A 19430-nucleotide genomic window follows, 5' to 3' on the forward strand; every position below is an offset into this window, starting at 1 on the left:
CAGCTGCTAGAGAAGTACAAGGCTTTGTTTGACAAGCAAATGAGTGAAGCTCAGGTTGCAATGCCTATCATCGATGCTTTCATGTTGATTCCTCAATACAACAAGTTCCTGAAAGATGTTGTAGCTGCAAAAAAGAAGGAAATGGAAAGCATGATGATTCTTACCCATGAGTGCAGTGCCATCATCCAAAGGCTTGATGTTCCAGAGAAGTTAGAGGATCCAGGATGCTTTACACTACCTTGTGCTCTTGGACCTATGGTATTTGAGAAATGTCTCTGCGATTTGGGAGCTAGTGTCAGCGTGATGCCTTTGTCTGTTGCAAAGAAGCTTGGATTCACTCAGTACAAGAAGTGTAAACTCTCTCTGGTGTTAGCTGATCGTTCAGTGAAGTACCCTGTGGGCATCTTAGAGGACCTACCTGTGAAGATTGGAAGGTATGAGATACCTACAGATTTTGTGGTGCTTGAGATGGGTGAGGAGGCTCAGGACCCATTGATTCTTGGAAGGCCATTCTTAGCTACAGCAGGAGCAATTGTTAAGGTGAAAGAGGGCACGATTGATCTCCATTTGGGTAAAGGGCATGTTCTCCACTTTGACATCAAGGAGAAAATGAAGAAACCAACTGTGTTCGGGCAAGCCTTCTACATTGAAGAGATGGGCACTCTTACTGATGAGCACCTTGAAGAGTTACCACCTGAGGACGACGAGGAGGGAGCATCTCCCTCTACTCATTCTCCATAGAAGGTAACCCACTACTTTCCCTTGTATATACCATTTCGTTCTTGCATATTAGTTTTCTCTTTTTGGGTATCTCTCTCTCCTTGACAACACAGAGACTGTGTTATTTAAGTTTGGGGGAGGTACCAAGTTATTGATCACGTTTGCTTTGATGATTTGAGTCTCATGCATTGCATTATACATATATATTTGCATAAAAAAAAAAAAAATTCATTTAGTTTGCATCATTGGCATTTCTAGGAGAGTCTAGAGCAAATAGGTTGCATTTACTTGCATTGAGAGCAATGATTTTAAATGCCTTGTAAAGAACACTACGTTGCACCTGAGTAGCTTTTGCACCTCTCAAAAAGACTTGTATGTTTCGAGCCTTGAAAACTCTTCCTGAAACTTGTTGATTGCTGAAACTCAGTCTTTGAAGCCAACTACAACCTTATTTGAACTAAACGAACTTAATGCTTCTTGCTCATGGTCCCTTGTGTACTGAGTCATGGCTATACACACCTGAGTTGTCACATCCTTTATGCCAATCTTATTCTGACAAACTCTAGTGGTAGACCACTCCCAAAACCTTTCCCTCCTTTTAAGCTTTCATTGTTTGATGAGTGAGGCCTTCTTCGGAAAGTCTTACATGTGCATAATGTTGAGAGTATCGGGAACGACAATGCTTGATCTTCATTCTTGCTAGATTGGGCACTCTATTGTCTAGCTATAGGTGGGGGGTGAGAGTTGTGATTATGATTTGGGAGCAATGAAAAAGGAAAATAAATGACTCTTTGTGTTTAAGTGAATTGTCTTATTGGGATAAGTAGAAAAACCTCTAGCTCAAGTTATGAAAAGTCTTGGCCCCCATCTAAAAAAAAAAAAAAAAAAAAGAAATAAAATATGAAAAGAAAAGAAAAAGAAAGAAAAAGGGGGCTAGCAAAGTTGTTAGGAGCTAAGTAATGTTTTGAGGTTGTGAAAAATCCCTTGTAGATTTCAAAGAGAATGAGTTAATGTTCTTAGGATCTTTTGGTGAGAGATGTGAGTTGGATTTGACATTTGGGAATGATTGTGTAATTGTATGTTTGGGAAAAGGGTAGAACAATGGAGATTGAGCATTGTATGCATGAGTTGATCCCTTTCTTAGATATATTATGTGCAATGTCAAGTCTACTTGTTTCGAGAGTAAACCACCTTAAAGATCATATGTTTTGAACCTCTTGAATCACTTGAATAAAAGCCTTCCCTTACTCAACCAAATGATTTGGACCAATTGACCATTTGCAAGAATTCATTTGATGCTATGCTTAATGAACTTGAGAGTTGGCTGATTTGCATGTGTGAATGCATGATGATGAGTGTAGGGATGAAAAGAGTTCAGATATGCCTAGAGAAGCTAGAGTATAATAAGAGAGGGTGTACTAATGTTGAATTTAAATGTTGATTTGAGTGCTTTGTGTGTTTCTTTTGGCTATGAGCTCCCACCTTCAAACCTCTCTCCCTATGAGTTCTTGAAAGTTCACTTGAGGACAAGTAAAAGAATAAGTTTGGGGGAGTTGATATCTTGCATATTCACATTGTTTATCAATTTATTCATGTGCATTTTAATCATACAGATTACGATTTAGTCATGTCTGGGTTGCATTTTGCATACATATGTCTCTATCAGGTATTGGAGTACCACATGGAGTTCCTGGAGACACTTGGGTGCATTTGGAGCTCAAAGGAGGTGATTAGAGTGATCTTTGGACGAGCACTGCCTGGAGCGACCAGCCCAGAGCGACTATCTCAAGTCACTCCAGCCAGAGCGACCTACCGGAGCGACGCCATGAACTCGCTCGCCCTATACGCTTCAGAACGACCTCCTAGAGCGACAAGGCGAAGTCGCTCCAGCTCCTAGAGCGACCAGTTCAGAGCGATAAGGCGAAGTCGCTCCAGCTCCTAGAGCGACCTCACCACAGCGACCAGTTCAGAGCGACACAGCCAGGTCGATCGCGAGGAACGACCCGGGAGCAACGTCTTCGGAGCGACACAGCCAGGTCGCTCGCGAAGAAACGACCCGGGAGCGACCTCTCGCAGCGACGTGCCGAGGTCGCTCCACGTCTATTTGTTTGGCCAAATTCATGTTTTCTCAAGGGCCTTTTGGTCATTTCATTATGCACGTTTTTATTTTCTAAACCGATGTTTTAATACTCTGTAAGCCACCAGGAGGAGATTATCTTTTAATCTATTGAGAAATACACAAAAACTCTCTTGAGAAGTTCATCTCTTGGATTTTGATTGTTATGTTCTTGTGTTATTGTTGATTTCTTATCTATTTCTCTACATGATTAATCTGAAATCCAATATGGGTTTAAGAGGAATCATGGAGATTAGTGAGTAATCACCTTTTGAATTCATGGGTTAGGGAGATCAATGGTGATTAGGTTAGTTCTAGGATGTTTTAGTGTAGATCATTCTTGTTCCTTGCTAGTAGAGTATTCGTAATGCATCTTCTGAGTTGGCCACTCAAAAGTTGATCAATATGCATTTCCCACCCGAAAGGTGTTTGATGAAATGTCTGAGACAATTCTCCTAAGCTTTTAGTATACTTTGCCAAAGACATTTGTTGTTAAAGATGCTAAGATAGCTAATAGACTTGTTAGTAATGATTGCTTTCATATTATTCAACCAAAGACATTTGATGTTTGAGATATGTTAGCAAATGAGCATTCATCTAGACATAGAGCTTGCTTAGAATTGTGTCTAGGTTTAAGGTTGATAGTTTGATTGATCATTTGCCATCCTTAGTTCGATACTTGATCACCCAAGGTCTAATCCCTATGCCCATGAGTTCTCTTTTCCCTTAGTCAAGAAAGTATCATTCTGTTATTGCTTTCTAGTTTTAGTCATAGCTTAAAACCCATCTAAATCATTGGTTGCACTTAGATTAAGTGAGTACTTGCATTCTCAGTGCTTTGATATCCCTCAGAACTGGTTCGACAATCACTATAGTACAACATTTGTCTTAGGAGCCTTGAAAACTCCTAACATCAGCATTGAAGACTGATATGAGTAAGGCATATGATCGCCTTGAATGGGACTTCATCCAACTAGTCTTGGAAAGATTGGGCTTTCACAGCATCTGGATTTCAAGGATTATGACCTGTATTAGGACCGTCTCATACTCGTACCTAGTCAATGATTCAGTACAAGGCACAGTGGTTCCGACACGGGGGTATAGGCAAGGCGACCCGCTCTCTCCCTACCTATTTATCCTATGCAGTGAGGTGCTGTCAGGTTTATGTCGAAGAGCACAACAGGCGGGTCTCTTGTCCGGAATACGTGTAGCAAGGGGTTCACCTCGGGTCAACCATCTCCTATTTGCGGACGACACGATGTTCTTCTTGCAGTCTGATGAATTAAGCTGCAATACCTTACACTCGATACTCCAATAGTACGAAGCTGCATCCGGTCAAACAATTAATACCAATAAATCGTCTATCACCTTCTCTGCGAAAACAACCCAGGAGACTCGAGGTAGAGTCAAATCTCGCCTTGGTATAGCAAGAGAAGGAGGAGTGGGAAAGTACCTTGGCCTCCCCGAACACTTCGGTCGGAGAAAGAAGGACCTCTTCACCTCGATAGTAGACAGGATCAGACAGCAGGCTAACAGTTTGTCTAACCGCTTCTTGTCGAGTGCCGGTAAAATGACAATGCTGAAATCAGTCCTATTAGCCTCTCCAACTCATGCTATGTCTTGCTTCGAACTTCCGGTTAGCCTCTGTAAGAGGATTCAATCAGCCGTGACCCGTTTTTGGTGGGACGGGAGTGATAACAAGAATAAGATGTGTTGGACATCCTGGACTAAACTCTCAAAACCGAAGAAGATTGGAGGGTTAGGATTCCGTGACATTCAGCTCTTCAATAAAGCACTCCTTGCTAAGCAATCATGGCGGGTCCTTACCAAACCAGATTGTCTCCTATCTCAAGTCTTACGGGGTAAATACTGCCATAAGGCTTCCTTTCTTACGGTTAAGCCGACAACAGCTTGCTCCCATGGATGGCGAGGGATTATTCATGGTCGAGATCTGATTGCACCTAGCCTGGGAAAAGCTATAGGCGATGGAAACTCTACCAGAGTATGGCAGGAAGCGTGGATCAGAGCTGAGACGCTAGTACGACCAATAGGTCCTGTAAGGGAAGACGAGCTCGATACATATGTCTCTAATCTCTTGCTACGAGGGTCAGGAGAATGGGATAAACCGAAGATTCAGCGGTTACTGCCTGCGTATGCGGAGCACATATTCTGCATGAGACCAAGTCAGCTCGGTGCCACAGACAAGTTTGTCTGGCCTCTGAACAACTCAGGAACCTACTCAACCAAGTCTGGATATTACGAAGCAGTCAAGCAACAAGAACAAGAGGAGAATAGACAACAACAAAACGTAATCAACCCCCAGGACAGACTCCAAGGTTTCAATTGGATAAAAAACATTTGGTCTGTCAAGACTGCTCCAAAGATTCAAGTCTTTCTCTGGAAAATAGTGCAAGATGCCTTACCTACAGGAGAAGCATTACAAAGGAGAGGAGTTCTAACACACCCAGTTACGTGTGCGCGATGTGGAGCCCTGGAATCAGCTGATCACCTCTTTCTCCACTGCAACTACTCAAAACGAATCTGGAACAACCTACCTACTACGAGACCTATCAGTATCCAGGCGACCACCACCTTTGATCAGATACTGGTCTCATCAGCGACTTGGATTTGTCTCCCTCCTATGGGTATCTCGGTTAATATTCTTCCTTGGGTTTGTTGGTGTATTTGGACTGCAAGAAACCAATTGGTTTTTGAGAACTGAACACTCAATCCTGATGAGGTTATCTGCAACGCTCTGCGAATCGCACGAGAGTGGCAAGAGGCGCAACCGAGAGGGCAACAATCACCGCATTCACTGGACATCAATGGCACCAGGACACAGAACAATACATCGACTGGCCTTAATACTCTGTATACGGATGCGGCGTGGAGACTCGAGGACAAAACTGCAGGATGTAGTTGGGTCCTTCACAACCCACGCCTGGAAGAGACAAGGCAGGGCACTTCGACGGAGCGTTTTGTTGCGTCACCACTGATGGCCGAGGCACTAGCTGTACGGGAAGCCTTGTTACAGGCCAAGGCTCTTCATCTCACCAATATCTGCCTTAAGTCAGATAACCAGGTGCTTATCAAAGCACTATCCTCGAAACAACATTCGGTGTAGCTCTACGGAATCAACTTGGATATCGAGAATCTATCCCTATCTTTTACGTCTATTTCTTTTGCTCATGTACCTAGGAGCTTGAACTCTGCTGCAGATGCTTTGGCAAAATCTGCTCTGTACTCTTTGAACTCTTAGCTTCTGCTTATGCTTTCTTAATGAAATAGTTGGTTGATCAAAAAAAAAAGACATCACCAATAGGTCCAATACACAACTCCCCTTCTCAGCCGCGTTTGATATTTTAACGAATGTGAAAACTAATTTTCTAATAAATCAATTATTGACGAAGAACGTATATTCAAATAAATGGTCAGATAGTTTGAGATAGACGCTTTTTGAATGTTAATAACTTAGTTACAAATAGTTTTATTAATCTAGTTGGGTGTAGAATTCTTCATTTTTCTTTTGAGCAACGGGTATAGAGTTCTTTAATTCTAATATAAGAAGTGACATGGTACATTCGTTAACTTAGCGACTAATATGACTAATTTAACTTTGTAAATACTTTTAGTTAGCGTGAAAGATCTTCTTGAACATTCAATAATCAGATTGGTTATCATCATAAAACATATTGGTCAGCATCGAAATAGATGGAACACATAGTATATACTTTTCATTTTAATCTATATATAATAGCAAACCAATTTTTTGTTAGCCGCTGACGTCATCAGTTTTTTATAGGAAAAAAAAAATCAGAATCTAACGGTGAAGATAGTTCTGAGAATATAATCTAAGGGATATAATTTTGTTTAGGACTAAGGATGTGACGCCATCGCTTTGCAATCGACGCCTTCACCGTATCTCTTCAAAGGCGTCCCCTGCAGAAACTATAACCCTTCAAGAGTTGTATACTTTCACAAGCAGCGTTTCAGTTCAACGTCATCATCTTCCCTTAAAAGTGGTATCTTATCAGAAGCTTATATATTAAAGAAATTGTTTATGTTCTCCTAATTGTTTCAAGTTTTCTTTGATTATCCTCTCTGTTTCTTTTTTTTTTTTGTGAATCTCCTCTCTGTTTCTTAACTCTCTCCAGTCCCGCTGCAGATAATTTTCTCTCTCGCCCTTTCTCTCCAATTACAGAGTCCATTAAAGTATTACTATTTCTCTGCAATTCTCTAATTCTTAAATTTATTCCCTCTGAGTTTCTGCAAATACAGTGGGCATACTATTGCTTAGATGGCCTTGGTGCATGCTTCATTGTTTAATTAGTCTTCGTAGGATTCACATTCAGAACAACTCAGTCCCTATCTTAAAATCGAGAAGGTACTTTTCCAAACAGAATATCTGATTATTTTCTGCCTTTTTACTTTTGTTAATTTCCTCCTTTTTTGGTATATGTTTTTGTTTCTGCAAGTTTTCTTTACACCGCTTGTAGCTATTTGAATGTTTCTGTGATCCGATTTCGTTCTGAATGGTTAGTAATGTGTGAGAGGAGACGGGGTGAATTTCGTTTATTTTTTTGGCCGATCAAGGTTCCGTTTGTAGCTTTTTTCTCTCTTCTCAGTTTATTAATTTATTGGTACTGACTTCTTTCATCTCTGATTTTGGTACTTTCTCTCCCAGTTTTTGTATTACAGTCTAATAGATTTCATTGATTCGTATTTATTTTCCTAATTCTGTTTTTTCGTGACGTTTCGCCAGAACAGATAATCGCGAAGAAGTTAAGTATCTATTCTTCTTATTCAGTAAACTGATATTTCTCAAGTGCAACACTTGTCTGTGCATGCGTTTAAGTGGGGAAGATTGTACATGAACAACAAGTGGAAAGCCAAGTTGCGATGAGAATTCAATATTTATAAGGTTTCAAAATCATTACACAACAATACATATATAATCTCTTCATAATATGATGTACGAGTTTAATGCATTTATCGCTTTTGAGTTGTGAGTGTTTAGAAGATTTATTTAATCTATATATAATAGCAAACCATTTTTTTGTTAGCCGCTGATGTCATCAGTTTTTTATAGGAAAAAAAAAATTAATCCAATGGACATAAAATACTTTTGATGATGTCATCAAGAAAATTATATTGGCAACTCTTCCTTTAACAGTTATTATCTATTTAAACAATACATCCATTAACAAACATACCTTTTCATAACTTAAAAAAATATAATAGCAACTTTTCCTCTATTTAAACAACACATCTCTTAACAACATACCTTTTCATAATTTTATTTTATATATATTATTTAAAAAATCAAAGAGTTACAATCTGGCCGTCATAATTGTATGTTTCTTTTATCTAATGGTCCTAAAACTATTTTGGTTTAAATATCTTGTTTCTTGTTGTAACTCCCTCTAAAGAGTTTTCTTTTCAAACAACACATACCTTCTTTTCTTGAGTAGCCTTTGATGTACCTCTTCATGATCTATATATTTTACTTTTTACAGCTGAAATGTTTTACAGAATCGTTTAGTAAAACTGAAAATCGTAAATTGAATACAAAAACAATTGATAAGAGAAAACCCTAAACACCCCGAGAAAAAAAAGGGGACTACATAATACATGTTTTATTCTCCATGTACCTCTGTCTCTTGGTTTTGCACTTTCTCTCTCTATCGCTTCTTTGTAAATAAGAATTACGTTTGTGTCGGTAATAAAACCATACGTAACATATAAGCCACCGTGATAAACGTAATAGAAGGGTTTAGATTCCTTTGTTCATCAAAGGGAATCATAAAGGATTGAAGGCCAAAGAGAGAAGAAGATAAAGGATTGAGTACACGTTTTTTCTATCAATCTTAAAGCTTTCATCTCTCTCCTACACAACTCAACCTCAAGGTTCCTAAATATATGTTTATTTTTCATTCTACTTTCTTTGTGTTTGGTTTGGAACTTATCTGATTTAATGTCTTTGAAAGTGATTGGGGACGAACTTTTTCTGTATCGAATTATAACTTTTTCAATTTGATCTGTAAAACTCTGTGATGGCACATCGTTACAGTTATCAATTAGTGGCTTGATTTATATAGAAAACCATTTTTTTGTTAGCCGCTGACGTCATCAGTTTTTTATAGGAAAAAAAAATTAATCCAATGGTCAGAATTTGTTTTTTTCTTTGATCTAACGGACATAAAATACTTTTGATGATGTCAACAAGAAAATTATATTGGCAACTCTTCCTTTAACAGTTATTATCAATTTAAACAACACATGCATTAACAAACATACCTTTTCATAACTTAAAAAAATATAATAGCAACTCTTCCTTAAGCAGTTATCTATTTAAACAACACATCTCTTAACAACATACCTTTTCATAATTTTATTTTATATATATTATTTAAAAAATCAAAGAGTTACAATCTGGCCGTCATAATTGTATGTTTCTTTTATCAAATGGTCCTAAAACTATTTTGGTTTAAATATCTTGTTTCTTGTTGTAACTCCTTCTAAAGAGTTTTCTTTTCAAACAACACATACCTTCTTGAGTAGCCTTTGATGTACCTCTTCATAATCTATATATTTTACTTTTTACGGCTGAAATGTTTTACAAAATCGTTTAGTAAAACTGAAAATCGTAATACAAAAACAATTGATAAGAGAAAACCCTAAATACCACGAGAAAAAAAAGGGGACTACATAATACATGTTTTATTCTCTCTGTACCTCTGTCTCTTGGTTTTGCGCTTTCTCTCTCTATCGCTTCTTTATAAATAAGAATTACGTTTGTGTCGGTAATAAAACCATACGTAACATATAAGCCACCGTGATAAACGTAATAGAAGGGTTTAGATTCCTTTGTTCATCAAAGGGAATCATAAAGGATTGAAGGCCAAAGAAAGAAGAAGATAAAGGATTGAGTACACGTTTTTTATATCACTCTTAAAGCTTTCATCTCTCTCCTACACAACTCAACCTCAAGGTTCCTAAATATCTGTTTATTTTTCATTCTACTTTCTCTGTGTTTGGTTTGGAACTTATCTGATTTAATGTCTTTGAAAGTGATTGGGGACGAACTCTTTCTGTATCGAATTATAACTTTTTCAATTTGATCTGTAAAACTCTGTGATGGCACATCGTTACAGTTATCAATTAGTGGCTTGATTTGATTTTAAGCAGATTGATAATGTCCTTTGGGTGGCATTAAGGAAATGTATTATATAAAGATATAGTTCACACGTTTAGGTTAGGGAAAATAAGTGTGCGTAGGTAGGCCTGAGACTTTTATCCGAGATCCGGATTCGATCTGAGATTCGATCCGGATCCGATCCGAAAATCCGGATATCCGGCGGGGCCGAATCCGGATCCGGATAATAAAATGTTGGATCCGTCAAAGCCGGATCCGGATATCTTGATTTTTTAGTCTGGATATCCGGATCCGTAAGTTTTATTAATAACTATTTCAAAAATAGTAATATCTATATATAAAAACTAACTTTGTTTAATATATTTTCATTTTTTTAATAGTTTATGTAAATATTATGTAAATTTTGTAATATTCTACATAGAAATAATTAAAACGTTATATATTTTTAAATTATTTTTAATATTTTATATATATTATTATTATTATTTATTTATTTTAAGGATCCAAATCCGGATTCGGATATCCGCCGGATATTACAATTTTTAGAAGGATATCTGACACCCGGATATCCGAGAACCCCGGATCCGGATCCGGATAAGGATAATAAAATTATGGATCCATCGGCTAAGGATCCGGATTCGGATACCTTAAAATTGCCCGGATATCCGATCCGTCCCAGGCCTGTGTGTAGGATTGATAACCAGAAAAATTAAATGAACCTAATGGTTTCACCTGGGACAATGGGGTTTGATTGCCGAGAGGAGAAGAGGAAGAAAGAAAGAAGAAGACATTAATTGCGTATTAAATTATATGCTTATTCAATAATATATCAAAATAACAACAAACAAAAAGAGTTTGAGAGTTTTTCTGTCGAGAGAGAGATGTGTGAGGTTGTCTATGCATATTGAAGAATTATGGAATGGGTTGATTTAATAATAAGTATTTTTCCATGTATGATGGTAAAGAAGATGAGAAATTTATGTTACCAAAATTTTATAATGAGCAAGGTGATAATATTTTATGAATTTATAATTTATGTTTATTAAATAAACAAACTCTAACTTTTTTTATTGTAGGACTACCCTTAAAAATAAATGATACAAGTAATAACAAACTCTAACTTTTCTCATATAAATTTTGTGTTATCGAGAACCATTATTGTGATTGATTAATTGAGAATGGTTACATTATTTGATTAATTGAGACGATTATTCTATAGTTATCGTGTTTGCCTCTTTCTGGATTGAATTTGAATTATCTGTTTTTGTTTCCCTGTCTTTATTTGATATATCTGGTTGATAGATGGCGAGTTTAAAGATGGTAAGGATCTCAACAAGTATGATGGCTTCATCTTCAGTGGAAGTTGCCATGACGCCTTAAATGCTGATTGGCTCCTTAAGCTTTGTTCATATGAGTTGACTGCAGTTTTTCTGACGATGCCATCTTTGTCTCTTGCAGATATGTCTAGAGTATTTGAAGAACATAGCTGAGTCACGGAATAGCCAAGTTACGGGAAGAACAAGATCAAGTGAACAAACGTTGGAAAATTCATAAAAGTGTGTTTTTTTTGTTCATTATGTTATGGAGATGGGTTCATTGTGGTCATTACTCTTTTTTGAATCATTCATTTTTTCCTTTCACTTTACGGTGTGAAGCTTACTGAGTGAACATTTTTTGTAGCAATCATTTTTTTTTTCGTCTTGTGTAATGGAATTGGGTTAATGAATCCATAAAAATATATGAAAATACATTAATAAGTGTGTTTTGAAGCTTTATAAGAAGATGAGTTGGCCATATATAAACATGGAAAAGGGAAGAGAAAAATAAAATGTAAAACTAATACACAATTAATCTATGAACAACCTTAAATTCCATATTTAGCTTTTGTGAGGGAAGAACAATGGAAACAAATTTTACCTTTCTTTTACGTCTGAACTAATATTGATAAGAAAAGATGGAGTTACAACTGAAACAAATACAATAAAAGGCTTCTGCCTATGAAACCAGCCGTAAATTTAAACTAAACCAAATGGACTCAGACACTCGAGCAGCCATTCAAAAGATCATAAACCAAAAACGACTTGCAAAGCTTGGCAGACTGGAACCAAAGCTGTCAAACTACAAGTCACATATACTTAAATTATCTTTCTCATTTATTTTCTTAATTTATGAATCTTTGTATGCTTTTTAAATAAAAACCATATATATTTCTCATTTATCTTCTTAATTTAAGAATCTTTGTATGCTTTTTAAATGAAAACTAAATTATTTGAAAGAGTGATCCATAAATGTGGTTACATTTTTTCTCTTTGTAATAGTATACAATTTTGAGTGAGATCTTTAGAAGGTATACACAATTTCAACCACTGTACAGATTTTTGTGTAATGAACTAGGCTATTTGTTAATATATATTTTCCTGGTCAAGTCTTATTACCGTATTAGTATTCTGAATCTTATCGATTTATTAAACACATCTGTAGAAGATGATGAGATATGTTATTTTGGAATCTATATATAATAGCAAACCAATTTTTTGTTAGCCGCTGACGTCATCAGTTTTTTATAGGAAAAAAAAAATCAGAATCTAACGGTGAAGATAGTTCTGAGAATATAATCTAAGGGATATAATTTTGTTTAGGACTAAGGATGTGACGCCATCGCTTTGCAATCGACGCCTTCACCGTATCTCTTCAAAGGCGTCCCCTGCAGAAACTATAACCCTTCAAGAGTTGTATACTTTCACAAGCAGCGTTTCAGTTCAACGTCATCATCTTCCCTTAAAAGTGGTATCTTATCAGAAGCTTATATATTAAAGAAATTGTTTATGTTCTCCTAATTGTTTCAAGTTTTCTTTGATTATCCTCTCTGTTTCTTTTTTTTTTTTGTGAATCTCCTCTCTGTTTCTTAACTCTCTCCAGTCCCGCTGCAGATAATTTTCTCTCTCGCCCTTTCTCTCCAATTACAGAGTCCATTAAAGTATTACTATTTCTCTGCAATTCTCTAATTCTTAAATTTATTCCCTCTGAGTTTCTGCAAATACAGTGGGCATACTATTGCTTAGATGGCCTTGGTGCATGCTTCATTGTTTAATTAGTCTTCGTAGGATTCACATTCAGAACAACTCAGTCCCTATCTTAAAATCGAGAAGGTACTTTTCCAAACAGAATATCTGATTATTTTCTGCCTTTTTACTTTTGTTAATTTCCTCCTTTTTTGGTATATGTTTTTGTTTCTGCAAGTTTTCTTTACACCGCTTGTAGCTATTTGAATGTTTCTGTGATCCGATTTCGTTCTGAATGGTTAGTAATGTGTGAGAGGAGACGGGGTGAATTTCGTTTATTTTTTTGGCCGATCAAGGTTCCGTTTGTAGCTTTTTCTCTCTTCTCAGTTTATTAATTTATTGGTACTGACTTCTTTCGTCTCTGATTTTGGTACTTTCTCTCCCAGTTTTTGTATTACAGTCTAATAGATTTCATTGATTCGTATTTATTTTCCTAATTCTGTTTTTTCGTGACGTTTCGCCAGAACAGATAATCGCGAAGAAGTTAAGTATCTATTCTTCTTATTCAGTAAACTGATATTTCTCAAGTGCAACACTTGTCTGTGCATGCGTTTAAGTGGGGAAGATTGTACATGAACAACAAGTGGAAAGCCAAGTTGCGATGAGAATTCAATATTTATAAGGTTTCAAAATCATTACACAACAATACATATATAATCTCTTCATAATATGATGTACGAGTTTAATGCATTTATCGCTTTTGAGTTGTGAGTGTTTAGAAGATTTATTTAATCTATATATAATAGCAAACCATTTTTTGTTAGCCGCTGATGTCATCAGTTTTTTATAGGAAAAAAAAAATTAATCCAATGGACATAAAATACTTTTGATGATGTCATCAAGAAAATTATATTGGCAACTCTTCCTTTAACAGTTATTATCTATTTAAACAATACATCCATTAACAAACATACCTTTTCATAACTTAAAAAAATATAATAGCAACTTTTCCTCTATTTAAACAACACATCTCTTAACAACATACCTTTTCATAATTTTATTTTATATATATTATTTAAAAAATCAAAGAGTTACAATCTGGCCGTCATAATTGTATGTTTCTTTTATCTAATGGTCCTAAAACTATTTTGGTTTAAATATCTTGTTTCTTGTTGTAACTCCCTCTAAAGAGTTTTCTTTTCAAACAACACATACCTTCTTTTCTTGAGTAGCCTTTGATGTACCTCTTCATGATCTATATATTTTACTTTTTACAGCTGAAATGTTTTACAGAATCGTTTAGTAAAACTGAAAATCGTAAATTGAATACAAAAACAATTGATAAGAGAAAACCCTAAACACCCCGAGAAAAAAAAGGGGACTACATAATACATGTTTTATTCTCCATGTACCTCTGTCTCTTGGTTTTGCACTTTCTCTCTCTATCGCTTCTTTGTAAATAAGAATTACGTTTGTGTCGGTAATAAAACCATACGTAACATATAAGCCACCGTGATAAACGTAATAGAAGGGTTTAGATTCCTTTGTTCATCAAAGGGAATCATAAAGGATTGAAGGCCAAAGAGAGAAGAAGATAAAGGATTGAGTACACGTTTTTTCTATCAATCTTAAAGCTTTCATCTCTCTCCTACACAACTCAACCTCAAGGTTCCTAAATATATGTTTATTTTTCATTCTACTTTCTTTGTGTTTGGTTTGGAACTTATCTGATTTAATGTCTTTGAAAGTGATTGGGGACGAACTTTTTCTGTATCGAATTATAACTTTTTCAATTTGATCTGTAAAACTCTGTGATGGCACATCGTTACAGTTATCAATTAGTGGCTTGATTTATATAGAAAACCATTTTTTTGTTAGCCGCTGACGTCATCAGTTTTTTATAGGAAAAAAAAATTAATCCAATGGTCAGAATTTGTTTTTTTCTTTGATCTAACGGACATAAAATACTTTTGATGATGTCAACAAGAAAATTATATTGGCAACTCTTCCTTTAACAGTTATTATCAATTTAAACAACACATGCATTAACAAACATACCTTTTCATAACTTAAAAAAATATAATAGCAACTCTTCCTTAAGCAGTTATCTATTTAAACAACACATCTCTTAACAACATACCTTTTCATAATTTTATTTTATATATATTATTTAAAAAATCAAAGAGTTACAATCTGGCCGTCATAATTGTATGTTTCTTTTATCAAATGGTCCTAAAACTATTTTGGTTTAAATATCTTGTTTCTTGTTGTAACTCCTTCTAAAGAGTTTTCTTTTCAAACAACACATACCTTCTTGAGTAGCCTTTGATGTACCTCTTCATAATCTATATATTTTACTTTTTACGGCTGAAATGTTTTACAAAATCGTTTAGTAAAACTGAAAATCGTAATACAAAAACAATTGATAAGAGAAAACCCTAAATACCACGAGAAAAAAAAGGGGACTACATAATACATGTTTTATTCTCTCTGTACCTCTGTCTCTTGGTTTTGCGCTTTCTCTCTCTATCGCTTCTTTATAAATAAGAATTACGTTTGTGTCGGTAATAAAACCATACGTAACATATAAGCCACCGTGATAAACGTAATAGAAGGGTTTAGATTCCTTTGTTCATCAAAGGGAATCATAAAGGATTGAAGGCCAAAGAAAGAAGAAGATAAAGGATTGAGTACACGTTTTTTATATCACTCTTAAAGCTTTCATCTCTCTCCTACACAACTCAACCTCAAGGTTCCTAAATATCTGTTTATTTTTCATTCTACTTTCTCTGTGTTTGGTTTGGAACTTATCTGATTTAATGTCTTTGAAAGTGATTGGGGACGAACTCTTTCTGTATCGAATTATAACTTTTTCAATTTGATCTGTAAAACTCTGTGATGGCACATCGTTACAGTTATCAATTAGTGGCTTGATTTGATTTTAAGCAGATTGATAATGTCCTTTGGGTGGCATTAAGGAAATGTATTATATAAAGATATAGTTCACACGTTTAGGTTAGGGAAAATAAGTGTGCGTAGGTAGGCCTGAGACTTTTATCCGAGATCCGGATTCGATCTGAGATTCGATCCGGATCCGATCCGAAAATCCGGATATCCGGCGGGGCCGAATCCGGATCCGGATAATAAAATGTTGGATCCGTCAAAGCCGGATCCGGATATCTTGATTTTTTAGTCTGGATATCCGGATCCGTAAGTTTTATTAATAACTATTTCAAAAATAGTAATATCTATATATAAAAACTAACTTTGTTTAATATATTTTCATTTTTTTAATAGTTTATGTAAATATTATGTAAATTTTGTAATATTCTACATAGAAATAATTAAAACGTTATATATTTTTAAATTATTTTTAATATTTTATATATATTATTATTATTATTTTATTTATTTTAAGGATCCAAATCCGGATTCGGATATCCGCCGGATATTACAATTTTTAGAAGGATATCTGACACCCGGATATCCGAGAACCCCGGATCCGGATCCGGATAAGGATAATAAAATTATGGATCCATCGGCTAAGGATCCGGATTCGGATACCTTAAAATTGCCCGGATATCCGATCCGTCCCAGGCCTGTGTGTAGGATTGATAACCAGAAAAATTAAATGAACCTAATGGTTTCACCTGGGACAATGGGGTTTGATTGCCGAGAGGAGAAGAGGAAGAAAGAAAGAAGAAGACATTAATTGCGTATTAAATTATATGCTTATTCAATAATATATCAAAATAACAACAAACAAAAAGAGTTTGAGAGTTTTTCTGTCGAGAGAGAGATGTGTGAGGTTGTCTATGCATATTGAAGAATTATGGAATGGGTTGATTTAATAATAAGTATTTTTCCATGTATGATGGTAAAGAAGATGAGAAATTTATGTTACCAAAATTTTATAATGAGCAAGGTGATAATATTTTATGAATTTATAATTTATGTTTATTAAATAAACAAACTCTAACTTTTTTTATTGTAGGACTACCCTTAAAAATAAATGATACAAGTAATAACAAACTCTAACTTTTCTCATATAAATTTTGTGTTATCGAGAACCATTATTGTGATTGATTAATTGAGAATGGTTACATTATTTGATTAATTGAGACGATTATTCTATAGTTATCGTGTTTGCCTCTTTCTGGATTGAATTTGAATTATCTGTTTTTGTTTCCCTGTCTTTATTTGATATATCTGGTTGATAGATGGCGAGTTTAAAGATGGTAAGGATCTCAACAAGTATGATGGCTTCATCTTCAGTGGAAGTTGCCATGACGCCTTAAATGCTGATTGGCTCCTTAAGCTTTGTTCATATGAGTTGACTGCAGTTTTTCTGACGATGCCATCTTTGTCTCTTGCAGATATGTCTAGAGTATTTGAAGAACATAGCTGAGTCACGGAATAGCCAAGTTACGGGAAGAACAAGATCAAGTGAACAAACGTTGGAAAATTCATAAAAGTGTGTTTTTTTTGTTCATTATGTTATGGAGATGGGTTCATTGTGGTCATTACTCTTTTTTGAATCATTCATTTTTTCCTTTCACTTTACGGTGTGAAGCTTACTGAGTGAACATTTTTTGTAGCAATCATTTTTTTTTTCGTCTTGTGTAATGGAATTGGGTTAATGAATCCATAAAAATATATGAAAATACATTAATAAGTGTGTTTTGAAGCTTTATAAGAAGATGAGTTGGCCATATATAAACATGGAAAAGGGAAGAGAAAAATAAAATGTAAAACTAATACACAATTAATCTATGAACAACCTTAAATTCCATATTTAGCTTTTGTGAGGGAAGAACAATGGAAACAAATTTTACCTTTCTTTTACGTCTGAACTAATATTGATAAGAAAAGATGGAGTTACAACTGAAACAAATACAATAAAAGGCTTCTGCCTATGAAACCAGCCGTAAATTTAAACTAAACCAAATGGACTCAGACACTCGAGCAGCCATTCAAAAGATCATAAACCAAAAACGACTTGCAAAGCTTGGCAGACTGGAACCAAAGCTGTCAAACTACAAGTCACATATACTTAAATTATCTTTCTCATTTATTTTCTTAATTTATGAATCTTTGTATGCTTTTTAAATAAAAACCATATATATTTCTCATTTATCTTCTTAATTTAAGAATCTTTGTATGCTTTTTAAATGAAAACTAAATTATTTGAAAGAGTGATCCATAAATGTGGTTACATTTTTTCTCTTTGTAATAGTATACAATTTTGAGTGAGATCTTTAGAAGGTATACACAATTTCAACCACTGTACAGATTTTTGTGTAATGAACTAGGCTATTTGTTAATATATATTTTCCTGGTCAAGTCTTATTACCGTATTAGTATTCTGAATCTTATCGATTTATTAAACACATCTGTAGAAGATGATGAGATATGTTATTTTGGAAAATAGCAGTTTTCTAAACATTTTCTGAGCCCTAAGAGAAGAAAAAACTATTCTTAGGGCCTGCGGCAAAAAAAATTTTTGTCCCTGTAAAGCAAGAAAAATATGGCTTATTGCAACAAATTAAATAAAACAACGATGTTAATCAAAACAAGCAAAAAAATGTGTAGCATTTTATTATGCTCACTGAAATAACTAATGTCGTAATCTAAAACCAACAGAAACGAAATCATTTGACTGAGAAGCATTATCAAACCCGAATTTTAATCAGCACTTAAGCTTGTCACAAATCTACTTGAAGCACCTTTTGTGTGATTGAATAAACAATTCAAATAAAAGGAAAAATAACACTTAGGAATAGAAATCTGAACGTCCAAAAGAAAAAAGCAAAGCTGGGAAAGACCAGTAAATATTAGATGAACTGTATTTAAGAAACAAAAATATATTAAGAAAAACAGAAAACGTTAACAAATGCATTCACAAACACTCGTGATTCTATATGGCCTACTCTTATGGGTTTTCTTCCTGACCACCTTCAAGCATACACTGATTTTTGATGAAAACGTGTCAACAAATAACCAAATAACAATAATGGTATCATAGTATGGTTTCGGTTTTGCTCTACAAGCATTATATATAATCTTATGACTGTGTAAAAAACAAGAAAACATAACTTTAAAGTCTAAAATTGAGAAATTACAAAATCTTTTATTCAAGTCGCTACCCATTTTCAATCGGCCAATGCGGAGATTTAAACCCTAAATGATTATCTTTAAAACCTAAAAAATTTAACGCTATAAGTAAATTACAAATTTTATGGGTTCCTTTTGTGCATGGGTCCTGGGAGGTCTCGCCCCACCACTTAAATCGGCTCTGGTGCTATATGTTGCTAGAGTTTGGACTGCCCATTGAGTAAGTAAGTGATATGGTTTTAAACAAAGTGGTTCCATATAATGATTAATACTGGCCATTATATCTTGAAAACCATTTAGATAGTATTATTCTATAAATAGT

At 34.9% G+C, this 19430-nt stretch overlaps 2 long non-coding RNA genes across 4 annotated transcripts; both read left to right on the forward strand.

The window, feature by feature from the left end:
- The first annotated feature begins 5116 nt into the window (after window positions 1-5116).
- LOC125580897 lies at window positions 5117-13779 on the forward strand. Of its 3 annotated transcripts, none has more exons than XR_007318627.1 (4): window positions 5117-7220; window positions 7604-9827; window positions 11451-13141; window positions 13519-13779. It is a non-coding gene; the product is annotated as an uncharacterized LOC125580897 (long non-coding RNA). The 3 variants fall into 3 exon arrangements; XR_007318628.1 differs by having other exon boundaries at window positions 5118-7220; window positions 7599-9827; window positions 13524-13779; XR_007318626.1 differs by having other exon boundaries at window positions 5120-7220; window positions 7599-9827.
- A 56-nt stretch (window positions 13780-13835) lies between these two features.
- On the forward strand, window positions 13836-17774 carry LOC125580898. The gene is made up of 2 exons (XR_007318629.1): window positions 13836-15746; window positions 17371-17774. It is a non-coding gene; the product is annotated as an uncharacterized LOC125580898 (long non-coding RNA).
- Window positions 17775-19430: the final 1656 nt, after the last annotated feature.

This window comes from Brassica napus, chromosome C1, assembly GCF_020379485.1.
Source record: "Brassica napus cultivar Da-Ae chromosome C1, Da-Ae, whole genome shotgun sequence".
In the NCBI taxonomy this organism is placed as follows: Eukaryota; Viridiplantae; Streptophyta; class Magnoliopsida; order Brassicales; family Brassicaceae; genus Brassica; species Brassica napus.